At 41.8% G+C, this 18151-nt stretch overlaps 1 protein-coding gene and 1 non-coding gene across 3 annotated transcripts in view; one reads left to right on the top strand and one right to left on the bottom strand.

Annotated features, from left to right (window-relative positions):
- Positions 1 to 18151, bottom strand: part of sNPF (short neuropeptide F) — an 82303-nt gene that overhangs the window by 60066 nt on the left and 4086 nt on the right. The window lies entirely within an intron of this gene.
- Mir3228 (microRNA mir-3228) lies at positions 14976 to 15087 on the top strand. Its single transcript, NR_107513.1, is given in 1 exon segment — positions 14976 to 15087. It is a non-coding gene; the product is annotated as a microRNA mir-3228 (primary transcript).

Genomic DNA, 18151 nt, shown 5'->3' with positions numbered 1-18151 from the left:
ATATCTCAAGGTGGGTGGCGCGGTTACGTTGTAGATGTCTATGGGCTCCAGTAACCACTTAACATCAGTAGGGCTGTGAGCTCGTCCATCCATCTAAGCAACAACAAAAAAATTAAGGAGGAAGTTAAGTACGAAAAAAGTTTCAAATTCTTTCGCCAGGCTCATTGCCACGCCACGCAAGATAGATAAATTCCATGACAATAAGAGAAGTTGTCATGGCTTGAAGGATAATACTTTACACATAGACACACAAGACTTTACATTTACCAAGACATATGGTATATTCAAATCCAACGATGCGACAAATGGGTTAAATAGACTAATACTGCGCTTATACTATTGAAATTCATGCTTATTTACATCGATTCGAGAAATTATACAAATATATGTGCCGGTTACGGTCAGTTTTGTATTTAACTATGTTACGAAATATTATTTTATTGTAAAATATTGTACCTTAATGCACGAGATACTAAATAGGGCGTAACAATTAAATTTGGTATGTAATCCTTACGAGTTAAAGTCTATTGTTCTATTTCAATAAGGAGCTTTTTTTTAAAGCTCGCTTTCACTGCTCATCGTGAAATCCACTTTAAATGAAATCGATTCTTAAGAATTAAAACTGGCAGAAATAGTTTAACGTGGACGTGGATCTTCTGGTATTCACCAGCTGGTCAAACTATTATGATTAAGATAAATCCGACCTAAAAATATGCAACAACCTCTGAATTTATTGTTTTACAAATATTAAACGTGTGCTTAATTCGTAAACGCCAGATTTCATTTCAAAATGTCGTATGAATACAAATGAACATACGTATTGTATTCTTTCGATAAACCTCAATCTGTTATGTGACTAGATTTGAATTTGGGCAAAGGGGAAATTGAAATAGATGCATTCCTAATTTTGCCGATACGTAACGACTGACGATTAAATGTTGTCCAAACAGCCTAATATCACGAGTATTGCGTCGTCGGAGATAATTTTCGTGGTTACCCATCAAAAAATTTCAAGTGTGCAAATAGGCCAAAATACATTCAAGATATCCACCTCATATGCCAAGACGAAAGCGCCATTAACCTTGCGATGTCTGTACCCCATTAACCAGTCAGGCTGTAAACTTGTTTATTTAAAATAACACGGTAAACAATAAAAATGCTCGAAGGCTTCAACGATTTCCTGTAATAAATATTAATTAAACTGCTCTAGCCGCAACAGGACCTGTCTTGCTTATTAACAAGAATGTGCAGTGAAGCGCGGACTCCTGCATCGATCTGCTTGCGACACGCCAGATGTATATTTAACTTGACAGTTATTTTATTAACTACTAGTTGAAGCTAGTTACGCAGTTAACGTTTACTTTGCTACGGAATTTACATATTTTTCATTTCAAATTTCAATTATTGCGGCATAAGACAAACGCTCGTGCGACAATTTGTTTGTTCTTTATCTGGGTGATATATTTAAACATGATGTATATCAGTCTCTACGGGATTCTATCATGCAGTCCATGCCACCCATGATCGAGCACATTGGAAGTACGTCGCATGTGGTCGCGATCCTCATTAATGAGGGAACGATATAGAAGAAGATATCAGTCTCTGATTCCTATAGTACAAGGAATCCTAGTTTAGGGCCAGGCGACCGTGTGTGACTTATACCGTTTAATTGTTAAAGTATTCGAGATTATTTATTTGGTTACATAGTACATAGAATTCGTTTTATTTGTTCTTATTTCATTTTATAATATCGATAATTTAAGTTTCCAGTTATTAAAAATGTATTCTGTAATAATAGTAATAAGTAAGTAATCATGATTCTTTATTACATTACATGGGCATCATCTCAAAAAATCGATTTGAAACTGAAGTAAAAGTTGGACCATTTCGGTTACAATCGAAACTATAATTGAATGTTGCCTATCAATTATTTTTGCATCGTAAAAAATAAAAATAAACCCTGGCGGGGTTTAAAAGCTTGAGAGAAGCTTTGCGTGCACTGGATCTCTTCGCAACGTAGACTACCGAAATATGAACTCAATGACAATTCTACAAAGCTCTCCGAGTATCCGAAGACAGGATGAGCTGGCATAGCGTCGTAAGGACGAAAGCCATGGATGGAGGAGGTCATGACCCTCGGACTCGAGGAGCACGAATCCCGATCCTGCGGACCGAATGGTTAACAGTCGACATCGCCTTAAGCACGTCATTTCGAATCCTCCCGATCCACTAACGGTGCTTTTAGGTACCTCAAGCACCGGTCAATGTACTTGTCGAACCCGTCGCTTGGGACGAAGGGCTCGGCGAGTATATTAACTCACAGACACAGCTCAGTGAGTTTCTCGCCGAATCGTCTCAGTGGGTCGCATTTCCGATCCGGCGGTAGATTCTGCGAAGCACTGCTCTTGCTAGGGTTAGTGTTAGCAACGTCGTCAGGCTTGAGCCCCGTGTGCTTACCTACTTCTTAGGTTACGCTGACATAGGCCCCAAGGCTATCAGCTCAAGTAGAGAAAAAAAGGATCACGATAGGAGTAAGAAAACAATGATACAATCCCCATGCTTAATTAATATAGTTATTCATTTACGATAGGACATAAGTTTATAGTAGGACTGAAAATAGCTTCATAATAGGTTTCCCTTTGAAAACTTGCACTGATTTATTTGCAAAACAGTTAAAGTAAGTGTTACGTGTATTTACATTGGCTTTGAACTAAAAAACAAACACTCATTTTTGCTTCAACATTTATAAAAATTAAATTAAAAAAAAAAAAAAACTTTACGCTACTAGCGTGTTTAAAAGTTGCAATTTCTTAAACGACCCGACAGATCATTTTCTATCTTAATTTTAAATGTACTACAATTAAATTGCATATTTTTCACGTTACTAAATGAGTAAAACGGTGATTTCGAATGAAATGTGACTAACATATAAATTCTACATATAAATTCCGAATAAATGAAACCTTGTATTTGACAATGCGAGAGCGCTCGCAGGCATATGGCAATATGTGGCGAGCGGCAACTGAGGCCAAATGTTGCCGCAGTAAAATTATGCGATGTGCCTTGAATGGAACCGCTGTTTAATATTACAAGTGGAAAATAGAAAACTGATCTATTTTTTATTAATCCTGTCGATTTAGTTCATGTAAAGGTATAATATGAATCAGTCATGACGGTTCGGTGTAATCATCATGTGATGCGTCATGGAGCGATCCTTGAGCGTCTAGGTATTTTTATTTTTTGAAACATCGATAGCCGCATGTGAAACCGATTGCTGGCGTGGCGATACGCCGCCGCGCTATTTGATAGAATATATAACTAGTCAGGTCATAAGTATTGTCACACAGTAAAAACTTTTCTTTTAGAATGCTGGCCACAAAAAAGTTTATTGAATTCGAATATCGAATTGTTCATGAAAATAAAAATGTATACTTTTAGAATTTTACTCATTTTTAAATATGGAGTGGACGCTTAAAGAAGACCGTGTTGCAGTTATTGCATTGCATCGTTGCGGTTACGCGCCAATTCAAATTTTTAACATACTGAAAAATTTGAATATAACCAAAAGATTCGTTTATCGTACCATCAAACGATATAATGAAGACTCTAGTGTAGATGACAGGTCAAGTAGTGGTCGCCCTCGGTCTGTTAGGACTCCAGCAGTGATAAAAGCTGTGAAAGCGCGAATTCAAAGAAATCCCAAACGTAAGCAGAAACTGTTGGCCCTTCAGATGGGGTTAAGCAGAACCACGGTGAAAAGGGTGTTAAATGAAGACTTAGGGCTTCGGGCATATCGAAGAAAAACAGGAAATCGTTTGAATGCTCGTCTAATGGACCTGAGACTGAAGAGATGCCGCGCTTTGTTGAAGCGGTACGCGGGAAAAAAAAATGTGTGCGTGTACTAGTGTACACACGTAAGAAGTGAAACATTAATGCTATCCCTACTCCGTTGGAGAAAGTGAAAGTACTCTTCGTCTGAACCAACCGTGGTAGGGGCAAGAAAAAGATGGCGCGTAACAGAAAAATGTGACGCGTAACCGAAAAATGTGACGGTAAATTTTTTTCCAACGCCGATAAGGAAGTTTCACTTCAAAAATATCGGGAAATTCTTATTTCGGATGAAAAAATTTTTACCGTAGAAGAGAGCTACAACAAACAAAATGATAAGGTGTACGCACACAGTAGTGAAGAAGCAAGCAACCGTATTCCGCGTGTCCAACGGGTTCATTTTCCATCCTTGCTCATGGTATGGTTGGGAGTTTCCTATTGGGGCTTAACAGAGGTACATTTTTGTGAGAAAGGTGTAAAAACGAATGCAGTTGTGTATCAAAATACAGTCCTGACGAACCTTGTGGAACCTGTTTCTCATACCATGTTCAATAACAGGCACTGGGTATTGCAACAAGATTCGGCGCCAGTTCATAGAGCGAAGAGCACACAAGACTGGCTGGCGGCGCGTGAAATCGACTTCATCCGGCACGAAGACTGGCCCTCCTCCAGTCCAGATTTGAATCCGTTAGATTACAAGATATGGCAACACTTGGAGGAAAAGGCGTGCTCAAAGTCTCATCCCAATTTGGAGACGACTGGCCGCGCAGATTGAAGGCCTGTATTCAAAATCACGGAGGTCATTTTGAATAAACTTTAGTGTCATAAGAATCTATGTTTTGTTAAGTTCATTTTGATATATGAATGGTTACATAATGAATAAACTTGTTTCAATTATTTTACATTAAACATGTGACAGAATTTATGACCTGACTAGGTACATATATACAGTCCATATGTAGTAGTGTATACAGTGAGGCGACGCCATGCGCAAGCGACTATTTCTTAATATTAATATTTTATTTTTCATTATGCCACATGAATTTCCTGTCGCCTTTTATGCTTCTATTCCTGTACAAAACAATACCGATGTTTCAAATCTGCCAGCCTTCCCGCGATGTCTCATTTCTACTTAATTGTTACTATCTAAAGTAAATGGGTACACGAATAACAAACATAAATTTTATATATTTATGTTCGTGTATTTATGTACTGGTGGTAGGACGTCTTGTGATTCCGCACTTGAAGGGTGGGGCAGCGTTGTAACTATACTGAGACCTCATAACTCAAGGTGGGTGGCGGTATTTACGTTGTAGATGTCTATGGGCTCCGGTAACCACTTAACACCAGGTGGGCTGTGAGCTCGTCCACCCGTCTATGCAATAAAAAATATATGCTAAAATATGTGTTATATTTGTAAATCTAACTGTTCTTAATTTGATTAATAAACAATTGAATACAATCGAAACTCATACTTAGACACAAACTCACACGAACGCATTACTGCTTCGCTACAGACAGAGGGGAGCAATGCTACTTACACGTGCGGACCAACAAGACACCTTAGCACCAGTAAACTTTAAATTCAAACTACATTTTAACAATACTTTGGCTGTGTGATATCGACTTCGAATAACACTCATCCTTTCCGTAGGTGTCCTAAAAGGCGATAAAGAGATTCAGTGGAAAATGAGTAGTAGCTTTCTCTGCTTATTGCGATCTCCGATGGCATTTACTGGTAGCAGGACGTATAATAATGAATAGGTATCTGGGTCTATTTCTTTTATGAAGCAGTCATGTGTTCCAGGTGAGGAGATTGAAGTTATTATGTCTTTCAGAGCCTTTGTATCAGATAGGTAATATGCTCATTTGACCAAAAGAAAAAGAAACACTTGTAAAGTATCCCATTTTTTAATACGAGCGTACCTAAATAACCCGTTTGTGAAGCGTAATTTGAAAAATTTATATTCTTAATTTCGGAGTCATCATTTTTTATTTCAAACGAAGTTCATCAACAACCTGAAATGACAAATGAGTTTCTACAAAATTTGCATCCAGACTCTTGATTACGTTCTTAAATTAAACAGTAGATATAAATTTAAGTTAAATACAGAAATATTAAAGAAAAAAGGTTAATTTAAAGATTTGGAAATCTGTAAATTTGGAAGTCTTTAAATTAACCTTTAATAATAACCTTTAATAAGTTCCGTGACCTCAAAATCGAGTAAGTCGAAAGTATTAGCCAATAGATATGAGTTTTCATGAACACGTACTACTTTGTACCTCAATTTTACTAACTCCCTCTTACTATTCTTACTAACTATGACTTTAAACTTCCCGTCTTCTTTTCATAGTATTTTATCTGAAAATCTTCATTAATATTAATTTGCACTACTACGCACTGCTCATAGAGGTAATCCGTAATTAAAACAATGATTTTAATTAGCTAAAGTCTTTGTAAATTTGCTTTGCAGACAATCCCGTTTGACCAAAGAGAAACGTCTTCACTAATATAAATTAACAAGCAAAATAGTTTTCGCCCAATCTCTCTAGCCTCCGGCTCGAATACAAATGAAATATTATTGGGAATTACAATTATAATCTGTTCTTAAAAAAGATAATTGGCGCGGATTATTGCTAAGCTTTTTTTATTGCTTTCATCCGTAAATAATTATTCGGTCCGTTTGATAGTCAACGTTTAGTGTCTCTCATGGGCATGAGCAACATCAAAAGCACAGCCAAGCCTTTGCCTGCTGTTAGAGTCATTTCTCGTTTCAAAACTCAACTCGAAGAAGGATGTATTATGGAACTCGTGAACTATCATGGAGTCGATTCCAGTGTCGCATGATACATGGAACGAATGATCTATACAAAGCCATTGTCGATAATCGCAACGTTTCTAATATGACGTGATTATATCTCAATTCTTCAGAATATTCCCCAGACGATACAAAACACAAAGAACCAAAGTCCTTTCCTAGAACTAGATGTTTCAAAAATGCAAACAACAGATAACAAAACTATTTCTATACATTACTATTGCACTAGAGGAGCAGACGCGGCCACCTGGTGTTACCCTATTACCGTAGCTCTGTACTTAATTCATCTACAGTATTGTTTAATTACGTAAATAAAGCTAGCATAGTCTGATCCTTTACAAAACGAACCAAAACTCTTTACTTAAACTACTAGAGTTGTCAGATTCTGTCGATTTTGTTCTTGCATTTTAAATCGATTGTAATTTATGAAATAAAAATCTGCATTTAATTTTGTTAACAATTATTGAGCTCTTTCCTGATTGTAACATCAACTAAAATTGTAAAATGGCGGGTAAAAAAGTATTAGAAACATTAATTAAGACATTTCTTCATAGTCATTTCTTTATCATATAACAGTATTAAACGTGGTTAAGTCACCGATGATGTCATTCCGATAGAGGCACCCGTCACGTGCGGACGTGCTCATCGTCCACTCGATCGCCCGGTCTTTGTTCGCCCGGCTTTTGTTAGCCCGGCCATTGTTCGCGCGGCCTGTGTTTGTGGTACATCTGCCGACTAAGTGCTCTTTCTGGAAGTTTTTATTTGTTTTGTTTCCTTTTGTTGTTTCTGTGTTCGTGGTACATCTGCCGACAAAGTGGTTTCCTGCAAGTATTTATTTGTTTTGTTTCTTTTCGTAATTTCTGTTTTGTTGTGCTTTTTCTTTGTCCTGTAGTAATCGCGCCGCATTGCCACCTGTGTTCAATAGAACCGCTCAGGTCCGAGAAGTTGGGGCCTCGCCGCAAGGCGAGTGTTTTCAAGACCCGGGGCCGCCCCACCTGGGTACTCAGCGATCATGGACGCTGTATTCGCGGAATTCCTCCGACTTCGCCACCCACAGCTCGCCTCGGAGTTTTTGGCCTTCAAGGCCAATCACACTGCGAGCCCTCTCGAGGACTCCGCCGCGCTCGCTGCTCCTGCGTCGCCTGTACCTGCGTGCAGAGCTTCTGCATTGAGCACCGCAGCCTCTGTCGTGCCTGTCGCTCCCGTGTCGCCTATACTGGCGAGAAAAGCTGCTGCGTCGTCCGCCGTGACCATCGTTTCAGCTGAGCGATCATCCGCGGCCTCCGTCGCGCCCTCTAAAACACCTACACTTGCTCGTAGGTCGCCTGCACCCGCCTCCTCGTGCTCCGACTCTGACTCGGACATGGAGGTCGACCTCGCCCCCGCCTCATCGACGGATGGATTCACCCTGGTACAGAAGGGTAAGAAGCGTGCCGCGGAGTCTCGAGCTCCCGCGGCCGCTAAAATTAGCAAAGCCGTGAACGCGTCGCGCCCCCGCCCTCAGACTCCCGTTGCGCCCCCAGCCCGTGCCACTCCGTCGCCGCGTCCGGTGGCACAAAATAAAACCCAGACCCCTCCCCCGGTTATCCTTCAGGAGAAGGCAGCTTGGGATCGAGTTTGCCTGGCCCTTAAGGCCAAAAATATAAATTTCACGAATGCCCGTAACCTCGCGAACGGCATTCAAATTAAGGTTCAAACACCCGACGACCATAGGGCCCTCTCTTCTTACCTCCGTAAGGAGCGTATAAGTTTCCATACGTATACGCTCCAGGAGGAGCGCGAACTCCGCGTTGTAATACGCGGAATCCCTAAAGAGTTAGATGTAGAGCTCGTAAAAGCCGACCTGTTAGAACAAGGCCTACCAGTGAATTCTGTGCACCGTATGCACACCGGTCGCGGTAGGGAGCCATATAATATGGTTCTAGTCGCTCTCCAGCCTACCCCCGAGGGTAAGAAAATCTTTAACACACAGACCGTCTGTAGGCTCTCTGGTATCGCTGTCGAAGCCCCCCATAAAAAAGGCACTCCTAGCCAGTGCCATAACTGTCAATTGTACGGGCACTCTTCCCGTAACTGTCACGCGCGCCCCCGATGTGTTAAGTGTTTGGGCGATCACGCCACGGCCCTCTGCGCTCGCGACCAAAAAACCGCGACGGGACCGCCTAGCTGCGTCCTGTGTCGAACACAGGGTCACCCCGCGAATTACCGTGGTTGTCCCCGAGCCCCTAAAATAAATCGCCGCGTCGCCCGCCAAAACCGCCTCCGAGCTTCCGGCCCAGACATCAAAGCCTCGGCACCCTCTGCGTCGCAGGCTAAGCCAGCGTTCGTTCCGGCGGCGGTGCCCAGTGTCTCGGCCTGGGCAAAACCGCTGCCGTACACGAACACGGCTACAACTCCCTCCTCCGCGATTCGTCCCGCCCCCGCGACTCGTCCCTCTCCCGCGACTTGCCCTCCGACCGCGTCCGACAATCTCGCTTTAGCGATCGACTTCTTTCAGTCGATCAACTTTGAGCGCGTTAACGCTTTGGGCGACGCCATTCGCGCTGCCTCCACTGCACAACACTTTATCGCCGTTGTGCAGGAATACGCCGACGTATACGCGTCATTAAATACGTACGTCCTCCCCTCACTCCGCCGGTAATCAATGGCGTATATAAGTAGAATAAAGCCCCTATCCGTAACGATAGGATTTTTTAACGCTTACGGTCTCGCAAATCAACGTGATCAGGTTTCTGACTTTTTGCGTGACCACCAAATTGATATCTTTTTAGTGCAGGAGACACTACTTAAGCCCGCGCGCCGTGACCCTAAAATCGCGAACTATAACATGGTCAGGAACGACAGGCTCTCTGCCCGTGGTGGTGGTACCGTCATTTACTATAGAAGAGCCCTGCATTGCGTCCCGCTCGATCCTCCCGCGCTCGCTAATATCGAAGCATCAGTGTGCCGAATCTCACTGACGGGACACGCGCCGATCGTTATCGCGTCCGTTTATCTTCCACCGGATAAGATCGTTCTAAGCAGTGATATCGAGGCGCTGCTCGGTATGGGGAGCTCTGTCATTCTGGCGGGCGACCTAAATTGTAAACACATCAGGTGGAACTCACACACCACAACCCCGAATGGCAGGCGGCTTGACGCGTTAGTCGATGATCTCGCCTTCGATATCGTCGCTCCGCTAACCCCGACTCACTACCCGCTAAATATCGCGCATCGCCCGGATATACTCGACATAGCGTTATTAAAAAACGTAACTCTGCGCTTACACTCGATCGAAGTAGTTTCAGAGTTAGATTCAGACCACCGTCCCGTCGTTATGAAGCTCGGTCGCGCTCCCGATTCCGTTCCCGTCACGAGGACTGTGGTGGATTGGCACACGCTGGGCATCAGCCTGGCTGAATCTGATCCACCATCGCTCCCGTTTAACCCGGACTCTATCCCGTCTCCTCAGGATACCGCTGAAGCCATAGACATCTTAACGTCACACATCACCTCGACATTAGATAGGTCATCGAAACAAGTTGTAGCGGAGGACTTCCTTCACCGCTTCAAATTGTCCGACGATATTAGGGAACTTCTTAGAGCTAAGAACGTCTCGATACGCGCCTACGACAGGTATCCTACCGCGGAAAATCGTATTCGAATGCGTGCCCTACAACGCGACGTAAAGTCTCGCATCGCCGAAGTCCGAGATGCCAGATGGTCTGATTTCTTAGAAGGACTCGCGCCCTCCCAAAGGTCTTACTACCGCTTAGCTCGTACTCTCAAATCGGATACGGTAGTAACTATGCCCCCCCTCGTAGGCCCCTCAGGCCGACTCGCGGCGTTCGATGATGACGAAAAAGCAGAGCTGCTGGCCGATACATTGCAAACCCAGTGCACGCCCAGCACTCAATCCGTGGACCCTGTTCATGTAGAATTAGTAGACAGTGAGGTAGAACGCAGAGCCTCCTTGCCACCCTCTGATGCGTTACCACCCGTCACCCCGATGGAAGTTAAAGACTTGATCAAAGACCTACGTCCTCGCAAGGCTCCCGGTTCCGACGGTATATCCAACCGCGTTATTAAACTTCTACCCGTCCAACTCATCGTGATGTTGGCATCTATTTTCAATGCCGCTATGGCGAACTGTATCTTTCCCGCGGTGTGGAAAGAAGCGGACGTTATCGGCATACATAAACCCGGTAAACCAAAAAATGATCCGACGAGCTACCGCCCGATTAGCCTCCTCATGTCTCTAGGCAAACTGTATGAGCGTCTGCTCTACAAAGGCCTCAGAGACTTCGTCTCATCCAAGGGCATTCTTATCGATGAACAATTCGGATTCCGTACAAATCACTCATGCGTTCAACAGGTGCACCGCCTCACGGAGCACATTCTTGTGGGGCTTAATCGACCAAAACCGTTATACACGGGAGCTCTCTTCTTCGACGTCGCAAAAGCGTTCGACAAAGTCTGGCACAATGGTTTGATTTTCAAACTATTCAACATGGGCGTGCCGGATAGTCTCGTGCTCATCATACGGGACTTCTTGTCGAACCGCTCTTTTCGATATCGAGTCGAGGGAACCCGCTCCTCCCCACGACCTCTCACAGCTGGAGTCCCGCAAGGCTCTGTCCTCTCACCCCTCCTATTTAGCTTATTCGTCAACGATATTCCCCGGTCGCCGCCGACCCATTTAGCTTTATTCGCCGACGACACGACTGTTTACTATTCTAGTAGAAATAAGTCCCTAATCGCGAAGAAGCTTCAGAGCGCAGCCCTAGCCCTAGGACAGTGGTTCCGAAAATGGCGCATAGACATCAACCCAGCGAAAAGTACTGCGGTGCTATTTCAGAGGGGAAGCTCCACACGGATTTCCTCCCGGATTAGGAGGAGGAATCTCACACCCCCGATTACTCTCTTTAGACAACCCATACCCTGGGCCAGGAAGGTCAAGTACCTGGGCGTTACCCTGGATGCATCGATGACATTCCGCCCGCATATAAAATCAGTCCGTGACCGTGCCGCGTTTATTCTCGGTAGACTCTACCCCATGATCTGTAAGCGGAGTAAAATGTCCCTTCGGAACAAGGTGACACTTTACAAAACTTGCATAAGGCCCGTCATGACTTACGCGAGTGTGGTGTTCGCTCACGCGGCCCGCACACACATAGACACCCTCCAATCCCTACAATCCCGCTTTTGCAGGTTAGCTGTCGGGGCTCCGTGGTTCGTGAGGAACGTTGACCTACACGACGACCTGGGCCTCGAATCAATTCGGAAATACATGAAGTCAGCGTCGGAACGATACTTCGATAAGGCTATGCGTCATGATAATCGCCTTATCGTTGCCGCCGCTGACTACTCCCCGAATCCTGATCATGCAGGAGCCAGTCACCGTCAACGCCCTAGACACGTCCTTACGGATCCATCAGATCCAATAACCTTTGCATTAGATGCCTTCAGCTCTAATACTAGGGGCAGGCTTAGGGACCCCGGTAACCGTACTCGTCGAACTCGACAAAGAGGTCGACGTGCAACCTAACCCATGCATCAGCCCGCTGAGTTTCTCGCCGGATCTTCTCAGCGGGTCGCGATTCCGATCCGGTAGTAGATTCATTCGCGAAACAATTGCTCTTGAGTTGTTAGGTCTCCTTCGGAGGCGCTCGGGCAGTTGTTAGCAAATCCCACCCCTCTTGGCTGAGCCTTTGCTCGCCCACCTGTCCTGGTGAAACTGGAAAGGCCTTCGGGCCACCAGTAAACTTTCAATCATAAAAAAAAAAAAAAAAAACCGATGATGAGTGTTAAAATTTTCCCATGACTGTCGATACCACGCTGCTGTTATCTATGGAATATTCTATCGGTCTCCATCGATATTATTAAAGGAATATCTATATATATATATATATATATATATATATATATATATAAATTAATTGCTGTTCGTTAGTCTCGCTAAACCTCGAGAGCGATTGGACCGATTTGGCTAATTTTGGTCTTGAATTATTTGTGGAAGTCCAGAGAAGGTTCAAAAGGTAGATAAATGAATGAAAATGCTCGGATTTAAATAAAAATAACAATTTTGTTTTTCCTTTGATGTGTCCCCCGTCGAACGGATTCCTTTTGTTTGTTTTAAGTTTATTTTATACAAAAATTTAGGTCTTTTATTTATCGATTGAGGCACTACAAAGTCGGCCGGGTCAGCTAGTAACAAATAAAATTTATTAAACCACACCGTCCAGTAGATATTGACTTTCTGTCTACTCCTTTTGATGAGATTAGAGACTTAATATCATACCCTAATTTCTTTAAATAGAAATTTATCAACATAATCTTCCGAAAACTAAATTACTCATTCAAAATACGTAATAGGTAAGTACGAGTATATTAAAGGAAGCAGGTGTACAAAATACCATTATAGCTTCACAAACATAATCTGATACGAGTAAAATCATATCAAGCTTCCTTTTATCTCATTCCTTTTTGGGAAGGACATAGGTAGGTAATAGAAACGTCCACAGAGAGGAAATTTGAACAAAAGAATCGAGCGGAGTAAAGTCGAGGGCACCCTTCAAGCGATCCTCTTGTGTGCCAGACCTCGTTAAATGAATGAAATTATATTATACATCTATCTAACAATCAGTATTACATAATTTTCTTTATCGGTATTTAACATCACTCAAGATTAAGAGTGAAAGAAAACTCGATTAAATTTACTGTCTATACTTATCACATCGTTTCCTATCTTTTCGGATAACTCTTAAATTTTAGATTGACTTCGGAATAAAGTTTAATGTCTTGTTAAATACTTTAGAAATCTAACAATCAGTATTATACAATATAATCTTTATTAGTATTTAATTTCTCTAAAGATTACATATAAAGGTAAGGAAAACTACATTGAATACATTGTCCACAATTTTCATGTTAAATTTCAGATTGACGTCGGAATGTAGGTACATCGTGATGGCATGAAGATGAAACTTTTACTATAAGAATAAAAAAGATTCTTCATTGTATTCATATGTCTAAATGGGTTTTGTAATAAAAAGTGAATGGTTTTCGTAAAAAAAGAAAGAGATTAGAGAACTGATCCGCAAAACAACTAATTAAAAGTGGCCACTTGAGACCTTAGACACTGCGATGGTATGTGAATTAATACAGACAGAATCGACGTCAAACTTATATTAATTACACTACCAATTTTCTTACCTTTCAAACTGATCGATGATCGCACACGGCTTAAACATGTAACCAATTTTATGTTGCTTAGAGATTTAAACTTTGCAAGAAATATTATATTTACCTACCCGGTACCACCGCCCCGCCTATTTCTGCCGTGAAGCAGTAATGCGTTTCGGTTTGAAGGGTCGGGCAGCCGTTGTAACTATACTGAGACCTTAGAACTTATATCTCAAGGTGGGTGGCGCATTTACGTTGTACATGTCTATGGGCTCCAGTAACCACTTAATATCAGGTGGGCTGTGAGCTCGTCCACCCATCTAAGCAATAAACAAAAAACAAAAAAAAAATCCCGAAATATACATATAAAATTATTTAATGTATTCAATTGATTGTATCTATTTAAACCAAAAAGTTGAATGTTCTGTTAATTCATAAACTAACAAATAATTTATACAAAAAGTAAAATGAAATAATTCACGTTTTAACTGAACAATAAAGAAAACCACATTCAAAATCAGTTTTAGTTCATTGGGGAATTGAAACCTAAATGCGTTAGGGGGATGTTCAGTGGAACTTGATTATGCAAAAGATAGACACAGTTCGGTATACGCGATCCGATCATTAGCACCGAAATTGCTGCATAGCGAACTCTTGCATTGATCATTGAGTTTGAGTATACTTCGATCACGAATTGCGACATACTGAGTAGTTACACAGACGGTAAATAGTCGTAAACAATGTAGAACTCGGCAAATGCAGGCATGAACTTGCGGAACATACAATAATTACGGAGGTCGCAGCCTAAGGTCTTAAAAAAAACCGAAACTGAATCTAAAGTTTATTAAAATTAAAAAAGATTACAATGAAACTTAAACTTAATTATTGCTACTGGTCTGTCTTCCGACGATGTGAGTTCAGAAGTGCGGGCCCCGTGGCTGGCTTCGAGGCTCCATGAGGTAAAGGTGCTGAATCGGCGTCCCCGCACTCATGTGCGTCAATGTGCCATTTACGTCAATGCACGGTTTCTAGGGTGTTGAAATGCTGTCTCAGCGTTCACGACAGTCACGTACGCCAGTGTATATATGTGGTAAAATTCCTATTGCATATCGGAATATTACATAGAGTTAGGGTATATAACACCTCCCCCCTCAGCTCAGCGACTATTTGAGCACCTTGAGGTCAAATGTTGCTGTCCTTGGATCTTGAAGTTCTGACTTTTCAAGATCTTCAGATTCGTGGCTTCGAGCTGTCATTACTTGAGATGGAGGAATCTTCTTTATTGGTTTCGGTTTCAATTTGTATCGTTTCAGGATGGATGAAGAAATAATAACGATTGCTACGGCCAGAGCTCCGTACAAGGGAATGGTTGTATGGTATATTGCTGTATCCGTGTGGTCCATTTGGATTGGCTGCTGCATTATAATTTTGTCTTGTATAGACTGTAGACTTTTTAAATTGATGGAGTTGAGTTTTATGTGTTGAATTTCTTTAGTATCGATGGCGTCATAGTTGTGAGGTATCTCAGTTATCAGTAGTGGCTGTCCTTTCACTCGGTCGTTTATATTGATTATAGTGAATTCTGCAGTGCGCAAAAGGCATTTATGTGGTATGGTGGCGAGGTAACTCCCATGGAGGTTGATGAACTGCTGTCGTTCACACTGAAGCTCTGTCTTCGTGGTTTTGGGAAAGATGGGTGTATAGTGCTGATCATCTAGCTGTTCCACCGCTTCCTTGTCGAAAGTTACTTTGGTAGGTCGGCATGAATTATCCAGGGTTTGGTGGCTGACGATGCTCTCGACGCAATCTGGGTCTCCTCTAGATATGTGTTTTATCTTTTCTTCGCATATATGTTCTTGGTTGAATTTCGGACATTCTGATTCTACGTACATGAAAGTTACACCATTGGTTGCTAGGAATGGGTAAGGTGGGACATATGTCTTTAAGTTTCTATTTGGGACAAGTGAAAGCTTATAAAATTCAAATTTGCTAGGAGAGATAATAGGAAATTTGAATATAATGATTATTTTATTTCCTGCATAATAGTATCCTGATTTTATCACGTCGTAGTACTCCTTTAATTCTGCCTGTAGCACCTGTTCCTGACCGTATACTAATATAAGCTTATTAATCATAATCCTTAAGTTTTCTATACCTAACATGCTATGATGAGTGCTTGATGCACGAATAAAAGCTAGAACATTCTCTATTCTACTTAACTCTACAAATAAGTCCTCGGCGTTCTCGCTAATAATAGCTAGTAGTTGAGCGAATTTCGCGTATTTTAAAAGATTACTGTCGGCATGAGCATTACTTTCCAATATTAACTGGAAGCTGTTATTAATCATAATTTGATTTTCTGTTATTTTAGTAAGCAAAGCTGTATGCTGGCTCATCCACTCCTTATTGAAACTGACATTATCATTAATTGCAGATGTTAACTTATTTTCGTTGCGTTCTAGAATTTCGATAGCTTTATTGTATTTTTCAGCGTCAGTGTGATCCAAATTACCCGTAATGCTTTTAACCAGGGATCCCAAACCGTCTACAAGGCCTCTTTTATTTCTTAGATTACTTGGTTCTAAGGTACTAAGTTGTTTCCGAATTTTATCAATTTTACCTAGGAGATAATTTATTTGCAACTCGTATAATAAGTATGTATCGTTAGTGAGCTTCGTTTCAAAGGACTTAAGCTGTGAGTCCACAGAGTCGAGTCTGTCGTTTATGTCGTTCAATTCAATGTATTGTATGAAGGAATGGTAGTGCGTAATAAGTCTGGCATTGCCGAGTTTGAAAGGGAGAACACCGGGTCCATCATCAAGGCTTTCCAGCCTTATCTCGTGCGCCAGTGTCACGTGAAAGGTCATCAGGATTATCCTGTAACAATTTGGCTGTTTTAGGTACACGTTTGAGTCGCGATTTTGCAATGGGGCCTTTCTTTTTAGAGGTATAGATGTGGATTGGGAGATCAGCTAAGACTGTGTCTTGCGTGTATCGAGTGGCTAATTTATTCCTATTGGCTGAGGGGTTCGTTACAAATACTTGTTGGTTGGGTTGATATTCAACCTCGGGTTCCCTATCTTTATTTATGCTCTTCATTATTTTTGTGCGATTTTCGAGTGAAGATTCGTTTATTTTGTCATATACGTCTTTCATTTGCTGTCGGTGTGTTAAAATATATCGTTGCATTAAGTGTTCAGTCATGTCGATATCGAAGGGGTCTCGAGGGTCAAAGTGTCCTCGAATTATATCGTGGGGTCTGCACTTTGTGAAGCTGTGTACGGAACTATTATAAGCTAGAATAGCGTAGCCCATTAAGTTTACTATAGGTTCGTCTTTCTGATTAAGTCGTAAAATTCGTAGGTGTTCTAGTAAAGTCGAATGAAATCTTTCAATCATTCCATTGTCGTTGGGGGCGTTAGCTAAGGTTTTATGATGGTTGATTTTATGTAACCTCGTGAATTCAGCAAACATCTGGTTAGTGAATTCCGTACCGTTGTCTGTCACTAGGGTTAAGGGTAGTCCATGGTGGGTACTGTATTTTAGTAGCCCTTGTAATATACTAATAGCTGTACCATCGCGTAAATGATAAGCTTGTCCGTACTTAGAAAAGACGTCTATGAAAGTTAAGTATTTTTCGTTATGAGCGGTGAATAAGTCCATGTGAACTATTTCGAATGGTTTTGAGGCTGGGGGAACGATATTAAATTTAGGTTTAATCGGATGTCTATCGTATTTAGTTTGACCGCACACTGTGCACTCATTTATGTATTTGGAAATCTCATCTTTCATTTTAGGCCAATAGTATTTGCGTGAAAGGGCTAAGTAACATTCATTTATTCCCCTGTGATTCGTTTTGCCCTCATGATAGCATTTTATGATCTCCTGTTGTCTTAAGTATTCCTTGACATCTTCCAATTCGGTAGTTGCCAGGACTAAATTCATGGAGGAACCTTTAAAGTTTTCTTGGATGATAGGGATAATAGAATACATACCCAGAGGGGGCGTGATTTTAATTGCGGTTTTAACTTTAGGATTCACATATTCTTTTATCGCGTTAACTACATCTTGCTCGAGATTTGATTCAGATACCTGAATGAAAGTACGAGTGTGTGTGTCAAAGGGTTTAGTCGCGGTTGTCCGTCTCTTAATATCTCCTACGATAGTAAAACATATTTGTCGATGAAATTTATTTAAGGGATCATAAGTGATTGGGACTTCGAGAATAGGATTCTCGTTGCTGGTGTGAGCTGTAATCGTTGATGAACCAGCGTCGGATGGCGGTCGTTCTGTGAGGTTTACTATCATGGAATCGGTCTCTTCGTTATTAATTTCGATCC

Source organism: Bombyx mori, chromosome 9, assembly GCF_030269925.1.
Source record: "Bombyx mori chromosome 9, ASM3026992v2".
NCBI classification, from domain to species: domain Eukaryota; kingdom Metazoa; phylum Arthropoda; class Insecta; order Lepidoptera; family Bombycidae; genus Bombyx; species Bombyx mori.
Note: the sequence above shows the minus strand (reverse complement) of the source record. Positions and strands in the feature narration are given on the sequence as shown.